Source organism: Carcharodon carcharias, chromosome 11 (assembly GCF_017639515.1).
Source record: "Carcharodon carcharias isolate sCarCar2 chromosome 11, sCarCar2.pri, whole genome shotgun sequence".
NCBI lineage: Eukaryota > Metazoa > Chordata > Chondrichthyes > Lamniformes > Lamnidae > Carcharodon > Carcharodon carcharias.
Window position 1 is genome coordinate 26,179,445 of NC_054477.1, and position 25,475 is coordinate 26,204,919.

General features: G+C 43.0%; 1 protein-coding gene across 1 annotated transcript in view; it reads left to right on the forward strand.

Moving 5' to 3' along the window:
* gabrb3 (gamma-aminobutyric acid type A receptor subunit beta3) overlaps nt 1–25,475 on the forward strand; it is a 509,233-nt gene that overhangs the window by 86,568 nt on the left and 397,190 nt on the right. The window contains exon 2 of the mRNA XM_041199410.1: nt 21,657–21,704. The gene's annotated coding sequence lies outside the window, so the exon portion shown is untranslated. The remainder of the gene's footprint in view (nt 1–21,656; nt 21,705–25,475) is intronic.

Sequence of the window (25,475 nt, forward strand, 5' to 3'; positions counted from 1 at the left end):
AGTGAATATCACATTTGTAAATGTACAAACATGAATAAAAATTTCAGGAGTTCTCTTTTTGTGGACCGCATTACTGCGGTGTTAGCATGCAGAATCATTTTCACCCAGTCACTCTTATTTAACACAGTCAGTTTGTGAACTTTAGAATTCTGGATTTTGAGGCAACTCAAGTGATTACCATTGATTTCAGCTAGCTTTGTTTTTAATTGATTCAGTTCACATTTTAAATACAATTGGTGGTAGATCAGCAAATTAGGAAATGCAGTGCTGATCTTGATGAACTGGGTAAAAAAAAAATAGCTGTTTAAAGAGAGGCATCTCAACGTCCAGAGGGAGTGGTACTGAGCTATAAAAGACCAGAATGATCCCAGGCTGCACCTCCCCAGCCTGTGGTTAAGTTAGCTGACCTCAATCAAGGCAGCAGATGGCGAGTGAGTGGAACTAAAATAAGTTAACGTTTTATACTTCCAAATGTTGTCCTATCATCCCTGGTGGAAAGTATTTGACAGTGGATGTCAGGTGACAATTGCCAGCACTGGTGTACTAAAAGAAAAAAACATGTGTTTATATAGCGCTTTTCACAACCACCAGCTGCCTCAAAGCACTTTGAAGCCAATGAAATACTTCTTAAAGTTCTTGAACTGTAATCCAGCAAATACAGCAGCCAATTTGCATACAGCAAGTGCCCACAAACAGCAATGTGATCATGATCAGGCTATCTGTGTCAGCCATGTTGGTTCTTTTCTTTTATTCTTTCATGGGAAGTGGGATCATTGGCAAGGCCAATGTTTGTTCCATTTGTTTCAAGGTAACTTGTGGGCCAGGCTAGCGGAATAAGTCTCCAGCTGTTCTTTGAATAGTGCTCTGAAATCATCATGCATCAAGCTGAGAGGGCTGATGAGAACTCAGTTTAATGCCCATCCAAAAGACAGCCCCTCCAACAGTGCAGCTCTGTCCCGGTACTGAAGGAAACCACAAATCCTTGACTCTTGGAGCAAAAAAATGCTTTAGTTGCTATTCTGGTTTTTAATCATTGGGTGGAAGGCTGGTTGAAAGGGTAACTGTTCCTGGCCAGCTCTTGTTATGAAGGCAACGAGTTAATAACTGAAAATAACCAAGTCTCCTTTTACCCTACATTGCAAAAATGCAGATATTACACATTTCATAAATTCTAAACAAATCATTTTTATTGAAATACATCATAGAAGATTTATTAATTCATCCGACCTCCTTTTCGAATTCAGTATGGTTTTATTTATAAATCAATTTTCCAATCTTTGGCTGGCTTTGCAGAATACACCACCCACACGCAACAAAGGATGCCACATGATCAACACATTTTTTTACTGCAGCCATTGATCTCATAGATTTTTACTATTAACTATTCATACTTATGTTTTCGCTCCTCATGGGTGCACTGGTTATTATTAAATTAATTCTATCTTCAAATGAGTGATTTCATTACCTTCCACTCATCTTCCAAGATCTCACTAAAGATTTTCGGAAAATACTACTGCATTCTGAGGTATCACGCCTACAGAACAGACTAAAGTAAAGGAATCCTCTAGAATTCATGTTCTCTGAGGAGAGATCAGATTCCTCTATTTACCTCTGGTTTGAACATTTAATCTATGGTATAAAGCTGTCATCATCATTGATTTCATTTTCTTTTAATTTGCTCTATTAATCAGAGAATCATAGAACAGTACAGCACAGAAGGAGGCCATTCAACCCGCTAGGTCTATGCTATCTCTCTGTCAGAGCAATCCAGCCAGTCTCACTCTTCCACTCTTTCCCTATATGTGCCTGCAATTTTCCCCTTCAAATATTTATCCAATTCTCTTTTGAAGTCTGCTTTTGAATGTGTAGCCACCACACTACCAGAGAGCACGTTCCAAATCCTAACTGTTCATTGTATGAAATGTTGCCTCTGGTTATTTTGCCAAACAGGAATGCATGACAGAGGTAGATCTTTAAGTATCACTCTATTCTTTTAAATTTATTTCCTTCTCTTTTATGGTGACACCAGTTTAGAAATTCAAGCATGCCCATTAACTGGTGGGCAGGGGGCAGAGCTTGTGCTGCCCAGTCTACCTCAGATTACACTGGAAGGGTAAGGTATCTCAAAACTATGAGCAACAGGTGAAGCTAGCTGTTTCACGCTGCAACTATGCAGTAGCAACACGAGTGGTATTCACCACGAACAGGATGCTGCCGTCAAGCCAAAATGACGTTCTGCCTATCACACAAATGAGCAATGTGGTATATGAATTTCAGTGCCAGAGTGATACTAGGTATGTAGTCTGTACATCCCATAGACTGGGGGATCATGTCAAACAGCATGTCCCTTCTGCTGTTCACAATGGGCAAGGCACAGACCGTACCCAGCCAGCCAATGCTTGCAAAACTCAAAACAGTGTCCAACATTAGATGTGATTCCGTGATTGGACAACAGTTGCTAAATAATCCTCAGTGTGCTAAGAATTACTCTGACAACCAATTTAAGATTGTCAGTCGTGCTCTCAGTGTGGTGCATTAACATGTACTGGAAGCTACATATATTAATACACACGGCCTTGTTCTTTGCAGACAGAAAAAAACATGTACACACATTGTGTCTGTTCCAGTTAAACAAAATAAGTGACAACCATTTGCTGGTTCATTCCTCAGGGCAATGTCTTTGCCAATCAGAGTCAAGCTACCTGATTTCAATTTCAAACAATGCTCGGCAGTTAACTGTCAGTCTCCATCAACTGCTGTATTCTCCATGGCAATACCTCTACCAATTAGAATCTATGTGCCAAAAAATAAGCAATCTCTTCCCATACAGTATAAACATATGTTTCCTTGCATTGTTATCCTTGCGAATTGTCCTGGTGAATGCAAGATGAAAAGCTTTGACAAAATGTCTCTTCCTTCAGCAATACTCAAGAATCACCATTAAAGGAACCTGCAATACTCACCTTTAAAAAAAACTAGACAAGAAAATTGACATCTCATGTCTATTTAGACCCCCCCCCACCCGACCAACCCACCGAAGAAAAAATTCAAACCTCCTGTAGTTATATAGGCCTTTTCACTTTACTGGCACAGTTTTTACCTACTGAAGCTATGGGTATGGAGTGTTCAATATCATATGGGAAGCCTGAGAGCCTGCATTTCCTCAATTGCTGTGGAGTTTTACTCAATTTGAAACTTTTGGCCTTGAGAGGTATCCCTCCTGGAAGTCTGCAGTGATTGACATGCCTGGTTACATCTAGGGGCGTGACATAAGACACTTCAAAGTAGATTTGTATTTGGTCTTCACAGTGAGGATGTTGGTGCTACATAATTTAGGGTGAGATGGTAGTATAGTGATAATGTCACCAGACTATTAATCCAGAGGCCCAAGCTAATAGGTTCATGGGTTCAAATCCCACACAAGGGCTGGTGGAATTTAAATTCAATTAATAAATCTGGAATTATAAAGTTAGTCTCACCTATAACAGCCCATCATTAATCATTATAAAAACCCATCTGGTTCACTAACACCCTTTAGGGAAGAATCTACCATCCTTACCTGGTTTGGCCTACATGTGACCCCAGATCCACAGCAATGTGGTTGACTCTTAACTGCCCTCTGAAATGGCTTAGCAAGCCGCTCAGTTCAAGGGCATTTAGGGATGGACAACAAATGCTGACCTTGTCAGGGATGCCCACATCCCATGAAAGAAAAACATTGAAGTTTTGAGGGGGCCCTGCAATAATAGAGATGCCATCTTTAAGATATTGTGAAACTAATGTCCCTTCCCTGAGGTGGACATGTAGAAAAAAAACCCATGGCCCCCTGGCAAGTGGATCAATAACCAAAGGTCAGAGATTTAAAATAATTGACAAAAGATCTGGAGTGGGGGGGGATGAGAATTATTTTTCACTCAAGAGTCGCTGGCATTTGGAACACTCTGCCTGAAAAGATGGTGAAAGCTGGTTCCATAAATAATTTTAAAAGGGGGCTGGACAGTCATTTGCAGATAAGGAATATACAGGATAAAAGGCAGGGAGGTGGGACTAATTACAATTGCTCTTTAAAAGAACCTATACAGGTGATGGGCTGAATGGCCTCTTTCTGTGCAGTAAGGTTCTGTCATTTTTGTGATACTGCACAAGGAAGAGGAAGGGGCTTCTTTTGGTGTCCTGGCCAACATTAATCCCTCAACCAGTATCTTAAAACAGGTACCTGCTCAATTATCACATCACTGTGCACAAATTGGCTGCTGAGTTTTCCTTCATTCAACAGTGACTCTGTTTTGAAAGCACTTCAGAGGCTATGAAGCAGCTTGGGACATCCGGAGCACATGATAGTGAAAAGAGAATATACTTGCAATTATATGATATCTGGGTCCATGTCCAGTTTTTCTAGGATTGCTGTTCACGTTATGAAACTCCAGGTTTAGAAGAGCAGCTCAAACTACATCAGCATGTCAGTCATATTTCCATACCAACTACTATTACGGCCTCTCTGAGAGCGACTGCTAAGCTGATGACAATTAATGGTCAATGATGGTCCAATTTTATTCATTGGAGCTGTCACCACTCAGAATTCAAAGTAAGTCGATTTTGTGCTCTTGTCTTCCCATTCGGAGTGGCACCCTCAGGACACACTGAAAGAAAATCATGGGCTATTCACCTGGACTTTGCTCCCTGAGTGCCTCCTTTCCACAGGGAGCACAAAATTAACCCTTTACCTTCCGAAAGAGGAGACTTCCATCCTATGCGCTACACACTCAGTTTCTAGGAGTGAATAAACAATGTTCTAATTTACTTGTGTCTAATCTCACTGACGACATCAGTACAATGGAAGCCCCCTAGAATAAAGACATTGTTTGTCACATTGACAATGGGGCTGGGAATAGCACTAAATGAGGATGGTGTGTGAGGGAGCCATTTCAATGACTATTTTTATGTCAGTGAGTGTGGGTATGCAATTCACTCCCTACCGAGAATTAGGTGGACTCTCAACTCTCTGCTAAATTCCCCCCATGTAAATGAGTGCTGTAGGCCTGTGTCATGTTTAAGGGGCATTTTTTTTAAAGTAGGACTGCACCAATAATAGTTGCTGCAAGCATAGATTCATACATAGAGTGACAGAAATGCGATAAAATGTCCTTTGGCATGTCAAATTTATAGAATAGCAGTGTTTCTCTCCAAGTCAAATGTCACTTTCCTCCTCACTCCGCATACCCTTTAATGTTATCCTTCAGCAGGTAAATATCTCATTACCCTTTAAAATAACTAAAAGACTTTGCTTCAATAATGAGTTATGACAGCGAATTCCACATTCCGGCCACCACCTATGCAAAGATTTTTTTTCCCCCAAACTTATCCTTGAATTATTTCTCTGATTACCTTAAATTTGTCAGGTTTCATTACTGTCTTGAAAAGAAGTGGAAAAAATATTTATTTACCTTGCTTTAATATCTCTTTGGGCAATGAAGGTTCACCAGACTGACTCCTGGGGTGGTGAGATTGCCCTATGAGGTGAGATTGATGAGGCTGGGCCTGTATTCTCTAGAGTATAGAAAAATGAGAGGCAAACTCATTGAAACATACAAAATTCTTGCAAGCCTCAACAAGGAAGGATGATTCCCCTGGCTGGGGGGCAGTCTAGAACTAGGGGGCAAAGGCCGGAATTTTCTGGTCCCATTGGCATTGGGCATCAGGGTCAGGATGGGGTGGGGGGAACAGTATAGCTAGAAGGACAAAAATCAGCTTCATGCTGTCATGAAGTCAGTTTGCAATTGTCTGCTCCACCCATCAATGGCGCGCCATGTTTCCCACCGCTGCACATTGGGAACCTAATTTCAATACTTCAGCATCTAATTATAAACTGTTCTCACTGGAATCATCCCCCAATGTCAAAATTACCGCCCACGTTGGCATGACTTCAGAACGGACTGCTTCACGACTGCCTTTAAAAGGCCTGCACCAGGCAACCTGAACTTTGAGGGGAACTCGGAGGTGAGCGGACACAACCTTACACAAAGCTCATGAGCATCGCCCTTAGGATATCAAGGAAGAGGCGCCGCGCATTTAGGGGGGACATTGGCAAGTCACTTTTTCCCATCTGGCTCTCAATGTAGTGTCGGGGCAAGGGTTCGAGTGCGAGTCAGGCCGGAGAGGTGGGAGGCAAGGCAGCACAGACTGAAGAAAGTACACAAGCACATGCTGGGGGTGGGGTGGGAGTGGGGGTGTGCAAGGCAGCACAGAATGAAGGAAGTACACAAGTATATGCCGGGGGTTAGGTATTGAGGGAAATGGCTATGTGCTTGGAAAATAATTGTCAAAAGTGAGCATTCTTCCACAGACTGTTCAGCTGCAGCTCCATTGAAATGCTTGAAATCAGGCCTCTGTAGCTTTTCTGCCCACTCAAACAACGCAAAAGTATGAAAGTGCCACCAAATGCTCTGGAAATTTTCACCACTTGGGCGCACACTCCAAATTACTATGCATTTTAGGAGCAGCAGAACAATTGGCTGACTGGGCAAGTTGGAGAATCCCCTTGTGAAAGGTGTCCATGGCACAGTCACTGGCAGAGGAGCTCACAGCCCCTTGCAATATGTCTTTATTAGGGTTTTGACCAGTCTCCATTGTTATTATCCCAGCCGGTGTTACTACGGGCAAGCGCTGACCCCAGGGTGGAACATGGCTTTATAGATCCTAACTTTTATTTGTTGTTTAGATATGTGGAGAGTAATTACTGAACAGAGTCACAAGAGTCAGCTGATGATCTTTTAACAAAAGAATAATACATTTATTTAACAAGAAAAGATGAACTATATTACTGTACTCCTTCACCCACAACTATAACTTTACAGATATATACAGATTTGTAAGGATAACACAAATTACAAAAAACTATCTTATACTCTAATGCTCACAGTAGGCACACAGTCCATGTAAACCAATTGGTGAGCTGTGGTCAGGCACCCTACACTCTGAAACGAAGAGACAGATGCCACCCCAAACAGATGCTACAAAGCTCTCATCAGCTTCCCCTCAGACGCTTGTCACACAGTGAGCCAACCAGTCTCACTAAACTCCTCCTTCACACCAGGGTTTCCAATCTCCACTCTCAAAGAACCCACTTTGAAATCTTCTCTCAAACCGATGCTTTCTCTCAGATGCCTTCTGCAAGGGTCCGCCTTCCTTTCGAACTCTCTTTCCGGTGTTCCTCTCCCCTGGGTCACTACATGCTTTCAAGCTTTCTTCCATGCACTCTCTCTCACTGACTCAGCCATCAACAGTACAGCACTGCTTCACATGCCCGTAGCAAAGAGTTACAGACCCTCTGTCATCTCTTTGGACCTTCTGACTTCTCATAAGCCTACATCGCTTTGAATCTGCTTCCTGCAGCTTTCATCTCTCTAAGCTTGAAGCTTGGATCCTTCCTCTGCTCCTCACTCTTCACTTAACATGACCTTTTCCAGGTCCCTGTCCTTCCTTTGATTCAAAGGTCTTCTTGGGACTTTCTCTATTTCTGTCTCACTCCTTGGCCTTGGGACCTTTGATTCTTTTGGGTAATCTGCTCTCACTCTGCAGTTCCCGCTCCCAGTATCCAGTCTCTCTGGAGTCCTGGCTTCAACTGAACTTTGGTTTGGGAGTTGCCAACTCTCCCTTCTAGGCTGCTTCTGCTTGCAACTGCTTCCAACTGAACTACTTTCTCTTTAGCTTTTCTGTGTTGTGTGTCTGTGTGTGTGTGTGTGTGTGTGTGTGTGTGTGTGTGTGTTTGTGTGTGTGTGTAGCTGAACCTGTGTTCAGCTGCACGAGGGGCTTGCCCTCAATAGCATTAATTCAAGGGACAGCATCCACCATGCAGGTGAGGTGCTTTTGACTTCTGCTAATGCAAAGTTGGTGCAAATACTCGGGCTTCTTTTGGAGACCTGTTGGTGAGCTTGTGCACCCATTCAGGGATCACAGAGGATTTGGTCACCTGTAGCCTGTAAGAGTTATGGGGAGCTGTTGTTGCAGTGCATTTGGGCCTGCAACATTACCAACCAATAGAGTAAAAGCTGCAGAGAGGGGAAATTCTGTGCAGAGGACGTGGTCTCTCCACGAAAGGCTCTACCTGCCATGGGTCTTTGAGAGCACTTCTCATACCTCCACCTGAGCCAGGAGCAATATCTGAGGCAACTCAAGTTCAGCAAGGAGATGGTTACGGAACTGTGGCACCTTCTTTAATATGACCTCGAGCCTCACATTAATGCAAGGATGGCACTGTCAATGGCTGTCAAAATCAACGTAGCATTAAACTTCAGTGCTACCAGATTTTCCAGCTTGGAGCAAGTGAAGTATTTAACATCTCCCAGTTTCCCATCCGTAGATACATCTGGAAGGTGACTTAGGCTCTACAGGCCAAGGAAGGTGATCATATCCTGTTCTCTCTAAGCAGGGAGAAACAGGTTGAGAGAGACTGTGGGTTTGACAGGAAGTGAGATCTTGGCAGTGTAGGGAACCAGTAATTGCATCCACATGGCTCTGCAAATCCCCCATGTCAATGCGGAGAGGCAGAGGAACCACAAGGGCTACCATTTCATTAATTGCACAGGTAGTGTGTGACCATGTACAGTACATCAAAGGCTATCCCTTGTACAGGTGGCTGGGAATCCTCCTCTGCCACTTGATTATGCAAGGACAATGGATTATGAGAACCATGGCACCACCAGGAAATCTTGAAGTAGACCATCAGGGTGCTGAAGCAATGCTTCCAGTACCTGGACTGGAGGGAAGGGGAACCCCTCCAGTATGCACCAGAGCTTGTCTCCAGGTTTGTGGTGGTCCTCTGCATCATTCACAACATCGCCATCATGACAGCGCAGCCATTGCCAGCCGAAATTCAGAGACCAACTTAGAAGGAGGAGGAAGGAGACATCCAAATGGTCACTGCAAACATGCTGCCTGAGAACACCTGCTCAAACTTCACTTCCCGAAGGACAACTTCCCTTTGTCACAATGACCCCCCCATTGCCACACCCCACCACCACCTCCCACCCCCTCCTACACCCCATACTCACCACTTAGCTGAGATGCTCCATTACGTTATCCCTTTGGTCAAGTGCATCAATAAAATCTGCCAACAATACTCTTTCCATAACATCTATGCATCAAAACACATCCATTTATACAAACAGAAGTGGTCATATTATTGGAGTATTAATCCTAAAACCTAGACCAATGTTCCAGAGACACGCATTCAAATCCCATCCCAGCAACTAGGGAATTTATATTCAATTAATTAAATACAATCTAGAGTAAGAAGATGTTGTCAGTAATGTTGAACTAGGAATGACTAGAATATAAAATCCCATCTGGTTCACTTATCACCTTTAGGAAAGAAAATCTGTCATCCTTACTCGGTCTGGCCTATATGTGACTCCAGATCCACGGCATGTGGTTGACTCTCAACTCCCCTCTGAAATGGCCTAGCAATCAGATGTATTCAACAAGGCAGCTCACCACCAAATTCTCTTGGGTACTTAGGCATGGATATCACTTTGATCAGTGAGGCCCTGCATCGAGACGCTTTGGATCAGATTCCCAGTGGGATAAGACAGCCTTTCGTAGCTCAGTTCACAAAGCCTTAGCAAGCTAACCGCTCATGAAAGTTAGACCAAATGTGCTTCTGCTGGATGTTATATTTTATGCCTCAGAGATATGCAGAAGTCACCAGTTTCTGTTTCTAAACAGGAGTTTTATTCAATGATTTAAAATGTCTGCGTTCATGCTTACAGCTTCTTGCTTCAGTTTAGTTTGTGTTTCTCTGTAACCACACCAAGGCTTGACTAATCACGTATAGAACAGTGTCAATGGAAACACATAATCAAGCATTGAATACTACATCTTTTCCCCCTTATAAAACTAAAGCACTTTATTTTAGATTAAAACATCCTAAAAAGAACAAACATATGTACATATATAAAAACAAAAAACTGCGGATGCTGGAAATCCAAAACAAAAACAGAATTACCTGGAAAAACTCAGCAGGTCTGGCAGCATCGGCGGAGAAGAAAAGCGTGGACGTTTCGAGTCCTCGTGACCCTTAGACAGAACTAGGTGAATCCCAGGAAGGGTTGAAATATAAGCTGGTTTAAGGTGGGGGGGATTGGGTTGGGTGGGGGGAGAGGGAGAGAAGTGGAGGGGGGGTGGTGTGGTTGTAGGCAAAAGCAGTGATAGAAGCAGATCATCAAAAGATGTCACAGACGGCAGAACAAAAGAACACATAGGTGTCGAAGTTGGTGATATTATCTAAACGAATGTGCTAATTAAGAATGGATGGTAGGGCACTCAAGGTATAGCTCTAGTGGGGGTGGGGGGAGCATAAAAGATTTAAAAATATTTAAAAATAATGGAAATAGGAGGAAGGAAAAAGAAAAATCTATATAATTTATTGGAAAAAAAAACAAAAGGAATGGGGAAGAAACAGAAGGGGGGTGGGGATGAGGGGATGAATTCAACAACTTTAGGTCTTGACCTCCCTCCTCCATCCCCTTCTGTTTCTTCCCCCTTCCTTTTGTTTTTTTTCCAATAAATTATATAGATTTTTCTTTTTCCCTCCTCCTATTTCCATTATTTTTAAATATTTTTAAATCTTTTATGCTCCCCCCACCCCCACTAGAGCTATACCTTGAGTGCCCTACCATCCATTCTTAATTAGCACATTCGTTTAGATAATATCACCAACTTCGACACCTATGTGTTCTTTTGTTCTGCCGTCTGTGACATCTTTTGATGATCTGCTTCTATCACTGCTTTTGCCTACAACCACACCACCCCCCTCCACTTCTCTCCCTCTCCCCCCACCCAACCCCCTCCCCCCCCCACCTTAAACCAGCTTATATTTCAACCCTTCCTGGGATTCACCTAGTTCTGTCGAAGGGTCATGAGGACTCGAAACGTCAACTTTTTTCTTCGCCGATGCTGCCAAACCTGCTGAGTTTTTCCAGGTAATTCTGTTTTTGTTAAACATATGTACATCATCATTCCTTAGAGTTCAGATTGTTCATTTTCTCTAAGCACAGAAACAGCTTTTGAGATATGAAGATTGTTGGTGATGGCTCTGAGATCTATGAACTTGAGGTTGTGTTTCTGCATAATCAGCTTGTTGAGATAAATGATCAACATTGCAATTGCCCATTGGTAAAGGAAATGTAGTGTCATAATCAGGGCCCTCAAGATATCCTGTTCTGCGACCTATCAAATATCTTGTATTCCATTTGTCGTTGTCATCCGACAGACACCAAGGTTGGTACTGAGTAACAGTTTGACCTGCTTTGGTCTTGATATAGATGAAGTGAGCTTGTGGTCATGATTTAGCTGTTTGATACAAACCCAATCTCCAACTTCAAATTATGGTTTCTTTCCATGTGTTCGCTTGTCAAAGTACACTTTTGTTTTACCTTGTCACTTTGTGATTTCACCTGCTTTTGCTCTGGATATCACGTTGGATAGTGGCAACAGCTTAAGAATGAAAGTTAAAACCAGTCATAAGTCGGCTGGTGTCTGGAGACTGGAGAAATGATCTTCTGAAATGCGCTAGGTGCTGAACTTAGTCCACAGGGTATTCTGCGGTACTGAAACACAGCTTTGTAACTAACAAAAGCTGTAAGATATTGGCTTTGCGCTGATAGTGGTATCCAAAGGTATCTCGGAGGCATATCAAGCTTTGTGAGAACTGTGGAGTCACGCAATGACTCCGATAGTTCTTGGATCATAGGAAGTGAATACTTGTCTGGAACAATTGTTTTATTGACTGCTGTAAGGTCGATGCATAGGCTAAGTTGCCATTTTTGTGCTGTGCAATGACTAGGTTTGATATCAATGGCCATGAGTTGATTTGCTCAGTAATACTATCTGCTTCAGGTCCTGTGACACTTCAGCCAGGATTGTAAACAGCAATCATTTCAAATTTTACAAAACTGCCAGAATTGATATGTCTATGCCAAGAGCATGACAGTACCCCCAAATCTCCCTAAATCCAGTAAAAAAGGAAGGGTTAATATGTGCTCTGGTAGGGTTTTCAAGCTTGAAGCCAAACCTATTGAAGAAGCTTGCTCCCATAAGGCTTCTGCCTTTGGCCTCATAGGACATGAAGCTGTCGAGGGTATTGTTTTTGTAAAGCACTGGAACTGTTCCCATTCCCAAAACTGGAAAAATTGAGCAGTCATAAGCTTGAAATGTGACTGTTGCAGGAGTGAGAGAAAGTTGCAAAAAAGTAATGATGCTAGAGTCTGTTGCTCAATATTGATACTTTCACGCCAACATCAATGAGGATTTGCACTAAAATTCCTGTGATCTTGACTGTTCAAGCCTTAAAATGACCTGGTGCTTCATCTTTCGTGATGGTCTACACATGCTGTACCTCACTTTCAGGAAGAGACTTCTCCACGTGATCAACTGAAGAAGTCTCCATTGACCAGCGCACCTTTGCCAAGTGATTCCACTTTAAGCAGGTTTTTTTTTTCATTCATGGGATGTGGGCATCGCTGGCTAGGCCAGCATTTATTGCCCATCCCTAAATGCCCCTGTTGTGAGGGCAGTTAAGTGTCAACTACATTGCTGTGGGTCTGGGCTCGCATGTAGGTCAGACCAGGTAAGGATGGCAGATTTCCTTCCCTAAAGGACGTTAGTGAGCCAGATGAGTTACATTTTTTCCCTCAAACTGGACATAGTGTTGTGATGCAGTGAGCACTTCCACAATTTGGACATATTTTTCAGGGCATCCGTGATGGGCTCTCTGGCATCTTTGTCGGAATATATATCGGTCGATCACCACGTTATTCTTTGACCCAAAGTATTTTTCGAGAGCACTTACCACTGTATCAAACGTAGACAAGTCTTCGCTGAGCTGTTTGAATATTTACTGGCCTTCTGTTCTGACGCAATTTATGAGTATCGCCTTTTTGTGGGTTGCCACTACATCCAGACTGTTCATCCTCTTAGCAAACAAGTAGATATTGCACCCCGAAATCCATCGATCCCACTGTCTAGGTGGATATCCATGTAAGGAAAGGAAATGTGCCAGAGCTGGTAAATTTAAACTACTCTCCATCTCATCACTGATTGTTGTGTTTTATGACTTGGAGAAGTGCAGAGATGATACCAGTTTCTCATGTCAAAACAGGATTTACAAGCGCTTCTAAAATCTCTGATCTCTCATGCTTACAGCTTCTCGCTTCAGTTTAGTTTCTATTTCTCTGTAACCACACCTAGGTTTGACTAACAGCAAGGAGAATAGGGAAGAGTAAACAGACGCACATAATCAAACACTGAACAATTGAACAATTGAATGTTACCCTGGAGATGCCCCCTGAGTAGGAAATTCATATATTCCATGGTGGATCAGAGTCCAACACTGCACAAATGCCACTTATGGACTAATCAATACTTCCACCATACCTTGCAGTACACAAGGTTGAACAGCAGTGCTCTGACAAACATCTACCTTTGTAAGCTAGCAGACTCGGAGCTAAAGAAGGAAGCAAGGTGTCCAAAACAAAAACAAAAACAGAAACAGAAATACCTGGAAAACTCAGCAGGTCTGGCAGCATCGGCGGAGGAGAGCACAGTTGATGTTTCGAGTCCTCATGACCCTTCATGAGGACTGAAAACGTCAACTCTTTTCTTCTCTGCCGATGCTGCCAGACCTGCTGAGTTTTTCCAGGTATTTCTGTTTCAGTTTTTGTTTTGGATTTCCAGCATCCGCCATTTTTTGCTTTTATTTAAGCAAGTTGTCCAATTGCTTTCTCTCATATGCTTGTGTCACTACTTGGTCCTCTTCAAGTCCACTGTGACTCACATAATGCTACCTCCGCAAGTTCATTACCATAATCCTTCGCAGCTGATGCCTGGTTGATGTGCTGGTGCCTGAAACAGGTGGTGTTATAATTCTTAATGCTGTGAGGTGTTGCTTAATTCTTTGGCACTTAGGTTGTTGGCTCAATCCTGCAGCAATCCTACAAAGCATAAAAGGAACATATGTTGCAAGGCTGGCTGCAAGACAGTGTGTCAAACAGTGCTTACTTAACAAATTGACTGCCATGTGATGGTGTTATAAGACCATAAGACCACAAGGCATAGGAGCAGAAATTAGGCAATTCAGACCATCGAGTCTGCTCCGCCATTCAATCATGGCTGTTAAGTTTCTCAATCCAATTCTCCCACCCTCTCCCCAATCAAGAATCTTTCTATCTCAGTTTTAAATACACTCAATGACCTGGCCTCCACAGCCTTCTGTGGCAATGAATTCCATAGATTCACCACTGTCTGGCTAAAGAGGTTTCTCCTCATCTCTGTTCTACAAGGTCTTCCCTTTATTCTGAGGCTGTGCCCTCGGGTCCTAGTCTCTCCTACTAATGGAAACATCTTCCCCACGTCCACTCTATCCAGGCCTTTCAGTATTCTGTAAGTTTCAATCAGATATCCCCTCATCCTTCTAAACTTCATCGCGTATAGACCCAGAGTCCTCAAATGTTCCTCATATGTTAAGCCTTTCATTCCTGGGATCGCTCACGTGAACCTCCTCTGGACCCTCTCTAGGGCCAGAACATCCTTCCTCAGATATGGGGCCCAAAATTGCTCACAATATTCTAAATGTGGTCTGACCAGAGCCTTATAAAGCTTCAGCAGCACACCCCTGCCTTTATATTCTAGTCCTCTCGAAATAAATGCCAACATTGCATTTGCCTTCCTAACTACCGACTCAACATGCAAGTTAGCCTTAAGAGAATCCTGGACTAGGACTCCCAAGTCCCTTTGCACTCCAGATTTCTGAATTCTCTCCCCATTTAGAAAATTGTCTATGCCTCTATTCTTCCTACCAAAGTGCATAACCTCACACTTCCCCACGTTGTATTCCATCTGCCACTTCTTTGCCCATTCTCCTAACTTGTCCCATTCCTTCTGCACCCTCCCTACCTCCTCAATACTACCTGTCCCTCCACCTATCTTTGTATCATCTGCAAAATTTGCCAGGATGCCCTCAGTTCCTTCATCTAGATCATTAATGTATAAAGTGATAAGTTGTGCTCCCAACACCGACCACTGCGGAACTCCACTAGTCACCGGCCGCCATCCTGAGAAGGACCCCCTTATCTCCACTCTCTGCCTCCTGCCAGACAGCCAATCTTCTATCCATGCTAGTACCTTGTCTTTAACACCATGGGCTCTTATCTTACTGAGCAGCCTCCTGTGTGGCACCTTGTCAAAGGCCTTCTGGAAGTCCAAGTAAATAACATCCATTGGCTCTCCTTTGTCTAACCTACTCGTTACCTCCTCAAAGAATTCTAACAGGCTTGTCAGGCATAACCTCCCCTTGATGAAACTCTGCTGACTTTGCCCTATTTTACCATGCATTTCCAAGTACTTTGAAATCTCATCCTTAATAATGGACTCTAAAATCTTACCAACGACCGAGGTCAGGCTAATCAGCCTATAATTTCCCGTCTTTTGCCTCACTCCCTTCTTAAACAGGGGGGTTACATTAGCGATTTTCCAATCCTCTGGGACCCTCCCTGTCTCCAGTGATTCCTGAAAGATCACCACTAACACCTCCACTATCTCTTCAGCTATCTCCTTCAGAACTCTGTGGTGTAATCCATCTGGTCCAGGTGATTTATCCACCTTCAGACCTGTCAGTTTTCCTAGCACCTTCTCCTTGGTAATGGCTACCATACTCACCTCTGCCCCCCAACTCTCTTGAACTTTGGGAATGTTACTCGTGTCTTCCACCGTGAAGACTGACGCAAAGTACCTATTCAGTTCCTCCGCCATTTCTTTGTTCCCCACTACTACTTCTCCAGCGCCATTTTCCAGTGGCCCAATGTCCACTTTTGCTTCTCTCTTACCTTTTATATATCAAAAAAAACTCTTGCAATCTTCTTTTATATTATTGGCTAGTTTACTCTCATATTTAATCTTCTCCCTCCTTATTTCTTTTTTAGTTGTCCTCTGTTGGTCTTTGTAGGCTTCCCAATCCCCTGATTTCCCACTGCTCTTCGCCGCATTGTATGCTTGCTCTTTAGCTTTTATGCTGTCCCTTGTCAGCCATGGTTGCCTCGTCCTCCCTTCTTCTTCCTAGGAATGAATTTTTGCTGTGTCTCCTAAATTACTCCCAGAAACTCCTGCCATTGCTGTTCCACTGTCTTTCCTGCTTGAGTCATTTCCCAGTCAATTCTGGCCAGCTCCACCCTCATGCCTCTGTATTTGCCTTTATTCAACTGTAATACCGTTATCTCTGATTCCAGCTTTTTCCTCTCAAAATGCAGGGTAAATTCTAAGAGTTCCTTCACCTTAAGCTCCCTTATCAAATCTGCCTCATTACACATCACTAAATCTAGAATTGCCTGATCCCTAGTGGTGTCCACCACAAGCTGCTTCAAAAAGCCATCTCGTAGGCATTCCACAAATTCCTTTTCTTGGGATCCACTACCAACCTGATTTTCCCAGTTTTTCTGCATATTGAAATCCCCCATGATCACTGTAATCTTGCCTTTCTTACACGCCTTTTCTATCTCCTGGTGTATCTTGTGCCTCACATCCTGACTACTGTTCAGAGGCCTGTACATAACTCCCATTATGGTTTTTCTCATCTTTGCAGTTCCACAACTCTACCCACTCAGATTCTACATCATCTGACTCTACATCTTTTCTTGCTATCGATTTAATTTCATTTCTTACTAACATAGGAACCCCACCCCTTCTGCCAACCTGCCTATCTTTTCGGTAGGATATTTAACTCCCAGTCCTGATCCCCTTGCAGCCATATCTCCACGATGCCCACCACATCATACCTGCCAATTTCAATCCGCGCCACAAGCTCATTTACCTTATTTCATATACTGCGTGCATTCAGATACAACACCTTCAGTCCTGTATTTCCTGTCCCCTTTCTCATTGTCGTCCCTTTATCTGATGTGCTTGAATTTAGATTCCTAGCCCTTTCCAAACACTCAGTCCTATTTTGTGTTCTGGAGACTTTAATAGCCTGTCCTGGGCTCTCCTTTCTTTTCAGTTTTTTCATAATTTTCCATGAAGTTGAATCCACCCCCACCTCCCCCCCAACACGCTAGCCTGCTGCTTTGTTTCCCATTAGTCATACTTCTTGGAGTTTTACCCTTCCCTCCCCCACCCCCCACTTTCTAGTTTAAAGTCCTGTTGACTACCCTATTTACCCTTTTCGCTAGAACATTGGTCCCAGATCGGTTCAGATGGAGACCGTCCTAACGGTACAGATCCCTCCTGTTCAAATATTGATGCCAGTGCCCCATGAAATTGAACCCCTCTTTCCCGCACCACTCCTTTAGCCATGTATTTACTTCCCTTATTCTCACGTCCCTATGCCAATTTGCATGTGGCTCGGGTAGTAATCCAGAGATTATAATCCTTGAGGACCTGTTCTTTACTTTAGTTCCTAGTTCCTGATAATCCCCAAACAAGTCCTCTTTCCCAGACTTACCTATGTTATTTGTCCCGACGTGGACACAACAACTGGATCCTCCCCCTCCCTCTCCAATATCCTTTCAAGCCGGTCAGAGATGTCCCTTACCCTGGCACCAGGCAGGCAATATACCATGCGGGACTCTCGATCCTGCTTACAAAGGATGCTATCAATTCCCCTAATTATAGAATCCCCTACAAATACCACTTGTCTTTTTACTCCCCCTCTTGAATGGCCTCCTGTGCTACGGTGCCATGGTCAGCTGGCTCATCCTCCCTACAGCCCTGTTCCTCATCCACACAGGGAGCAAGTACCTCGTACCTGTTGGACAAGGTCAAGAGCTGAGGCTTATGCTTAAGTGAGTGAGTCAGAGGAGAAGATGCAGCAACAGAACAATGGTATTTGCCTTCAGTGTTTCATAAACCTCTGGCTTCACCTTTTTCCACTCCCTATATTGGTGCCAACAATGTCCAGAGAAGCCTCCTCATCAGCTGTATTAGCTGGATTTTGGGACCCTCCTGTATAAATTCCCTCTTATTATGAACAAGCTTGAGGCAGGGATGAGTGATGAGAGAAACTGGGCCTGTCCTCCTTGGAGCGGAGAAGATTAAAGGAGATAAAAACAAAAAACTGCGGATGCTGGAAATCCAAAACAAAAACAGAATTACCTGGAAAAACTCAGCAGGTCTGGCAGCATCGGCGGAGAAGGAAAGAGTTGATGTTTCGAGTCCTCATGACCCTTCAACAGAACTAGGTGAATCCAAGGAAGGGGTGAAATATAAACTGGTTTAAGGTGTGTGTGTTGGGGGGTGGGGGGGGGGGAGGATGTTGGGTGGGCAGGAGAGAAGTGGAGGGGGTGGTGTGGTTGTAGGGACAAGCAAGCAGTGATAGAAGCAGATCATCAAAAGATGTCACAGACAAAAGAACACATAGGTGTTGAAGTTGATGATATATATCTAAGCGAATGTGCTAATTCAATGGAGATGTTCAAAGTTTTTGCAGGATTTTGATAGAGGATGTATGGAGAAACTGTTTCCACTAGCAGGACAATAGATAGCCTGAGGTCATGAACTCAAGGTAATTGTCAAAAGAACAAAAGAGGAGTTCACTTTTTTTACACAGTGAGTTGTTATGATCTGGAATGTAACTTAAAGGGAGGCAAAAACAGATTCAATAGAAACTTTCAAATGGGAATGGATGTAAGCCTGAAAAGAAAAAAAAAATTGCATGGCTATTGGGGACAAAACAGGGGACTGGGACCAATTGGAAGCCCATAATAAGCATGATGGGCTGATTAACCTCCTTCCTTCTTTGAATTTGTCCTGCAAAGAAGTAAATAATTTTATGCTGTGGGAGGTCGCAGGAGCATCAACAATGGGTCAAAGTTTTTGTCCCCAATGGAGCCGCTTCCGCCACTTAAGATTATGTGTGACTTTCTACCCAACTCCCTCTTCCTGCACAATTCCCATATGCCTTGATTCTATTTAAAAATTCTATCGACCTCTGTCTTCAATATACTTATTATCCCCCGCCATCTTTTCTCCCGACAACCGTGACCCCCATCCCTGCAACCCCCATCCTGCTCTCACTCACCTGTGGCTTGTGTCCCTGGTCCTAGGCCTCTGGTGGGTGCTTTACCAGCATCAGCCATCGCTCCCAGTGACAGCAAGGGGCAACGGAGAGCTTCCAGCCTTTGAGTGCCCTGCTCATTTAACATATATCCTAATATCATCACCTCCTGCTGGTCAGTTTGTTGTTTTTCCATGCACATTTTGTACGTCGGCCAAAGTTGGTGGCTGCCTTTCCAATGTGTGCGCTGAGCTTTTTGTGAAGAGACAGGTTGTCTGTCACTGCAGATCCAAGCTAGCAGATTTAATTGATTGGTTCCAGTGATATGCAGCCAGAAAACATGAAGTAGTTAGTTCCTTTTAAATGGTCGCTTCTCTCTCAATGTCTGCTGGATCCTTTCAGACAGTTGCAGGAAATCTCACCTCTCTGTGAGCTAGCTCCCAAGGGCAGCCACTGCAGGGGCAAGAGCTTGAATGAAATATTCGACGATGGTTAGACGCAGATGGTACTGGGCTTGTTCAGTATATTGGATAGATGTCCTGCTGTATATTATCTCTTCCCCAAGTGTGTCTGAATGCGAGGCTTATGTAAGGAGTTTTGCTCCATCTGACTTGATAACTTGTGAGACAAACCTTCAATTAGCTTCAGGGAAAGCATAGTTGAATGAACAGTACAGATTGGATGCAATATATGACTCAAGGCAATTAAAGCTACATTGCTCAGCATCTCTTTAATTCTAAATTCTGTAATTCTAAAGTGCACTACAAAATAATTTAAGATGTCTTTAAGCTGAGTTTCTGACACCCCCCTCCTCCACCTCCATATCCTCTCCATTACAGAGGCAGGCGGATTTTACCTCTGTAACATGGCCTGCCTTTGCCTCTCTCGCAGCCTGCCCAAACTCTCATCCTGCCCAAATTCTCAGGCATGCTTTTGCCGCTTTAGTGCTCTCCTGGCCAGTTTACCACCCCGACCCTCCATAAACTTCAGCTTGTACCTGTAACCTAAAGCAAGTCCCATTTGCCCATCACCTGTGTGCTTGTTAATCTACATTGGTTCCCACTGTCTTTAGATAGTTTCCTCCCTGAACCTCTCAGCCCATATACTTCTCAATTCTAAGCCCCTCCTTAAAGTCGGCCTGCTAATAGCTCAATGTTAAATTCTGTCTGAATGCGTTTCAGTGAATCACTTTGGGATGTTCACCTGTGTTAAGTAGCTAGCAGGTGGAGATGGTGGTAAAGTGATAATGCTACTGGACAAGTAATCCAGGGGCCCATACTAATACTCTGGGGACAAGGGTTCAAATCCCACCCTAGCACCTGATTCAGTCAATAAAATATGGAATATAAATGCAGACTTAGCAATGGTGATTGTTATAAAAGCCCTTCTGGTTCCCTAAAGCACTTTAGGGAAGGAAATCTTCCATCATTACTCAGTCTGGCCTACATGTGACTTTAGACCCACAGTAAGTGGTTGACTCTGCCCTCTGAAATAGCCTAGCAAGCCAATTAGGGATCGGAAACAAATCCCTGGCCTTTTGTCCACATCTCATTAAAGAAAAAGAGCTAATGTATAATTAAGCAATTTAGTTAACAGCAACAATTTGAAATAGTATAGTTCCTTTAGTGTAGCAAAATATCCCAAAGTGCTTCACAGGAGTGTTACCAAACAAAATTTGGCATAGAGCTACCCAAGGGGATATTCAAGAAGATGACAAAAGCTTGATCAAAGCACTAGATTTTAAGAAGGAATCTGAGGAGGCGAAAGAGAGAGATTTAGGGAGGGAATTTCAGAGCTTAGGGCTTTGGCAGCTGAAGGCACATTCACCAGTGATGGAGTGATTAAAATCAACAATGCTCCAAGATCAGAATTGGAGGTGCACAGGTATCTAGGAGAGATGAAGAACATTATTGAGGAGGAATCAGTACCAAGTCAGTGATTCATTCACATTGGTTGATTTTCCAGAAACCTGTTTCCAGTGAGCAAGGCTACACATGGATATGTAAATTATCCCTACATAGAATTCCATTATTTTCAGATTCCTTTTTAATCTATTCTACTCAAATATGAGATAATGAGCATATTTGCAAGTGACATAAAACCGTCAAATATGTGTCACACTGGGAAGATACAGAAGGGTTGTCCAAGGGTTGAGGGTTGAAGTACTCAAGGGTCACTGAGTTTCCTATCTCAGTACTGTTGCTGTGGAGAGGAACCTGGGGAAGATAGGCACCTTCCAAGAGGGCATGATAGTGGATGCCACTGAAGAGCTATTTCAACAGCAGCGCAGGCAGAGGCTTGAGAAGAAGGCACCCTATGGTTTTTGGCCACAAAATTGTGCATATCACCCGACATATGAGGGTGATATGTGGGCTGGATGTAATGAAGCTGACCTGAGTGAGCTAGGTGGTGGGTGGACCGATGTAATAGTGAGGGAAGGCGCACATCCCATTCCCGCTGATGGGTAATCTGACTCCTGTTCAGTCAGTGGCAAAAATAAGCTGATGTGGGAAACCCGCCTGCTGGTTAATTAGGCTCATTAGTGAGTCACTGGAAACAGTTTTGTGTTGAACATTCCTTTCAGAAGTGCTAAACATTATTATTCTTTCTTCTTCAGGAATGCAGTAGATGGAAACAAGAAAGTATTTGCAATATATGACACAAGGTGAGTACATTTATTTGAACTATTTAACTGTGAGTGCTGCATGCAGTCTTCATATTTTCAAATAGGACTATACTTTCTGGCGGTATAATGTTGCTAGAGGTAGTTTTGCATTACTTTTATATGGAAAGTTACAAGAGAACAATTTTTAATAGAATATCTAAAACCTACAACTTAGTTTTATGTTTTGTCATGTGAGTTCTATTTTTAAACATCTTTTTTAATAATTGATTGCAGTACACAAGCGATTGAAATAAAACACATTGTCAAATAGGTTGGAAATAAAGGATAAGTGTCCATGTTTAATTGCTACTCTCCATCGATTGTGAAATAAAGTGAAATGGATTTTGCCCATCAGGTGTAAGCGTTTGAGGGGGCACAATTGTTTATCACAATTGTTGACAGAAACAGCTCCTGATTTTCCATCCATTCATTCTAACAGCTGGAAAGCTGTGAGCAGCTTGTGCCTAAATTTGTGATAAGTGCTATCTCCCACCACGTTTTTATGGCCTGGTGCTCGGGAAGAAAATCTTTCCCACAGAATTCATACATCATATTATGTTCTGTTTTTTATTAATCTTATTGGTACAGCCAATTCCATCATTTGTTTTTTTTTGCTCCATGGCTTGTCAAAAGAAATGAAAGCCTGATAGGTTTTCAAGTTCACAACCAGATGTACAGTGGGCATTGTGCACCTGCTATAGAAACTGCCCCATTTTCATTTGCAGCAGTTTCAATGGAAATGAAAACTGAGGTTTTTTTTTCCTGTAATGGGTGGCCAATTTGCAGTGTCAGTTTTATGCTGGTCGGCCCTTTGGGAATCTAATACGAAAGCCAAACATTGCGGGTGCTGGAAGTCCGAAATAAGAACAGAAAACGCTGGAACTATTTATCATGTCAGACTTGCATCTGTGCGGCGAGTGGAACAGAGTCGATGGACAGGATTTACCCCCTGGGCTCCAAGACCCAGCCATCATGCTCAAATGGAGTTTGGGAGCTGGCACTGTGCGGAGGAAGCTGCGATTTCCCCCAACTGAGCCAATTAATGGCCAGAGACTGTACTCGCTGTGTAAGTAAGGACGATGTGTGGACTCTCGAAGCTGGGGGCCAATAGATGGCCCTCCAGCAATGAAAAAGCAGCAGGCTTTTTCATTGTTCAAGCATGTAAGAGAGAGAAGGTGCAGGAAAGGTGGAATAAAAATTGAGGGGTTGGGCAGGGAGGGAACTGATAGGTAATCTGCTCCGTTAGATTACCACCCATAATGAGAAGGCAAAAATCCAGCAAAACCCAGTGCAAATGTAGGAATCTACCCCATTGTTTAAAGAAAAGCATGAAATGTTGAGTTGAATTTGAAAATAAATGTTTTTTTATGCCACAATAGTTGAGCAGCTAGCCTAGTCTCTTTAACCTGGACTGAGATTCAAAGATTAAAAAGGCCTGAATCTACAGGGTTTTTAAAAAAAACTTGTCATGCCCAGTAAAGGTATGTCCTATTCATAACTTTAACATGGGCTGTGCTCATATGGAAACTCCTGGAACTGTCTTTTATTTGTTTAAAATGTACACTGATGAACTGTTAAAATGGCTGCCAAGGGGACAGGTGACCTTTGCTTATTCAACACAGACTATCAAGATTGGAAAAAAAGGGGGATCGGAAAGGGGGTGGGGATGGGGGAGAGAGTTCATGATCTAAAGTTGTTGAACACAATATTCAGACCAGAAGGCTGTAAAGTGCCTAGTCGGAAGATGAGGTGCTGTTCCTCCAGTTTGTGTTGAGCTTTTGTCTAATAATTTATATAGATTTTTCTTTTCCCACCTATTTCCATTATTTTTAAATGTATTTCCATCTATTGTTTTATCTCTACCTTTTAGCCTTTTTCGATCCCTTTCCCCCACCCCACCTCCACTAGGGCTATCTGTACCTTAGATTAAAACAAAAAACTGCGGATGCTGGAAATCCAAAACAAAAACAGAATTACCTGGAAAAACTCAGCAGGTCTGGCAGCATCGGCGGAGAAGAAAAGAGTTGATGTTTCAAGTCCTAATGACCCTTCGACAGAACTAGACGGGGTCATGAGGACTCGAAACGTAAACTCTTTTCTTCTCCGCCAATGCTGCCAGACCTGCTGAGTTTTTCCAGGTAATTCTATCTGTACATTGCTTGTCCTGCTTTCTACCCTTAATGTCACCTATTAGCACATTTCTTAGATAATATCACCACCGTCAACACCTCTTTGTCCTTTTGTCTATGACTTCTTTTGGCAATCTCCACCTATCACTGACCCTCTATCCAGCTGTACCTGTCCCACACCCCCCCCCTTAAACCAGCTTATATTTCACCTCTCTTCTATTTTTACTTAGTTCTGTTGAAGAGTCATTCGAACTCGAAACATTAACTGTGCTCCTCTCCACAGATGCTGCCAGACCTGCTGAGTTTTTCCAGGTATTTTTGTTTTTGTTTTGGATTTCCAGCATCTGCAGTTTTTTGCTTTTATCCAGGAAGTTCTAATTGAATCACACTGGGTGAGGGATCTCTCCCTGGACTGGACACAATGTTACCCTGTGGAATTCACGCCTGCCATTGATCAAAGCTTATTCAAAACACAGAATCAGTGAGCTCCTAAAATCTGTGTCTCCAGGTTTGCAATTTAACAAAAGAAAGCTGACAAGGCTAGTTGTGCACAAGTTAAGTGTGAAAGACAACAATCTATCTTCTATTGTGTAACGATGGCTTTGAACTTCTGAACCAATCTAGTTGGATGATGCCAGTGATTGAAACTGGCTTGAGATAATGAGTTTTATGCAAAGATTTAGAGGGACCAGGACAATCTGCAGGAAAGCACTGAAGAGATAGAACTGCAGAAAAGACAGTGTCATCTTCGCCTTTTAAGAACCATCAGTCATCCGCCAATCTCTCAACCAGACCCTGAATCTAGCTGCAAATCATCAAGCAGCCACAGTACTTAACCTGCTTCAGTTTCAATGTTCCCCTGAGAACCAACCTCCTAGATATTCAACTACAAGGAACATTGCAACTTGCTGTGAACCCTGTGCTTTATAAGGATCTCATTTCAACTTTAAATAATCAAAACCATTCAAGAAACCACAGGCCTGCCATGTGTAAGACTGAAGAAATTGTAATCTTTAAAAGTGCGCTATCTTATCTGTCTGTGTGTTGTGTATGTGTATGTGTGTGCGTGTGTATGTGTATGTGAGACTGTGTGTGTGTGTGTGTGTGTGTGTGTGTGTGTTTGCGTGTGTGTGTGTGTGTGCGCGCTTGAGACAGAGTGTGTGACATTGCGCTAATTCAGAGTCCGTGTGTGAGAATGAATAACCTTTATTTTAAATGCACGAAAGCTTGCTGCTGAATTATGTAACTGGAATGCACACTCCAAGGGGAAGAAAAAAATACACATTATTTTCCACACAAAACACACTGATTATGGATAGTAAGGTCTGTGACAGAACTGGGGGACTGTATCTGGAACTTAAAACCATTGGAGAAAATGAGCCAAATTTGACTTTAAAGGAAAATCAGAAGTAGAAGGGGAAAAAGACAAAGAGTGGAATTTTCTGTGCCTGCTGGTATCGGGCTTGTTTGGCGGCATGAATGGACAATATGGTGAGAAGGCCAGAAATTGATTTCACGATGTCGTGAAATCAGTTAGCGATCATCCGCTCAGCCCATCGATGGCAGCCATGTTTCCCGCCATCAGATGTTGGGAACCTCATTGTAACACATCTGCAAATCATTATAAGGCCAGTCCATTGGA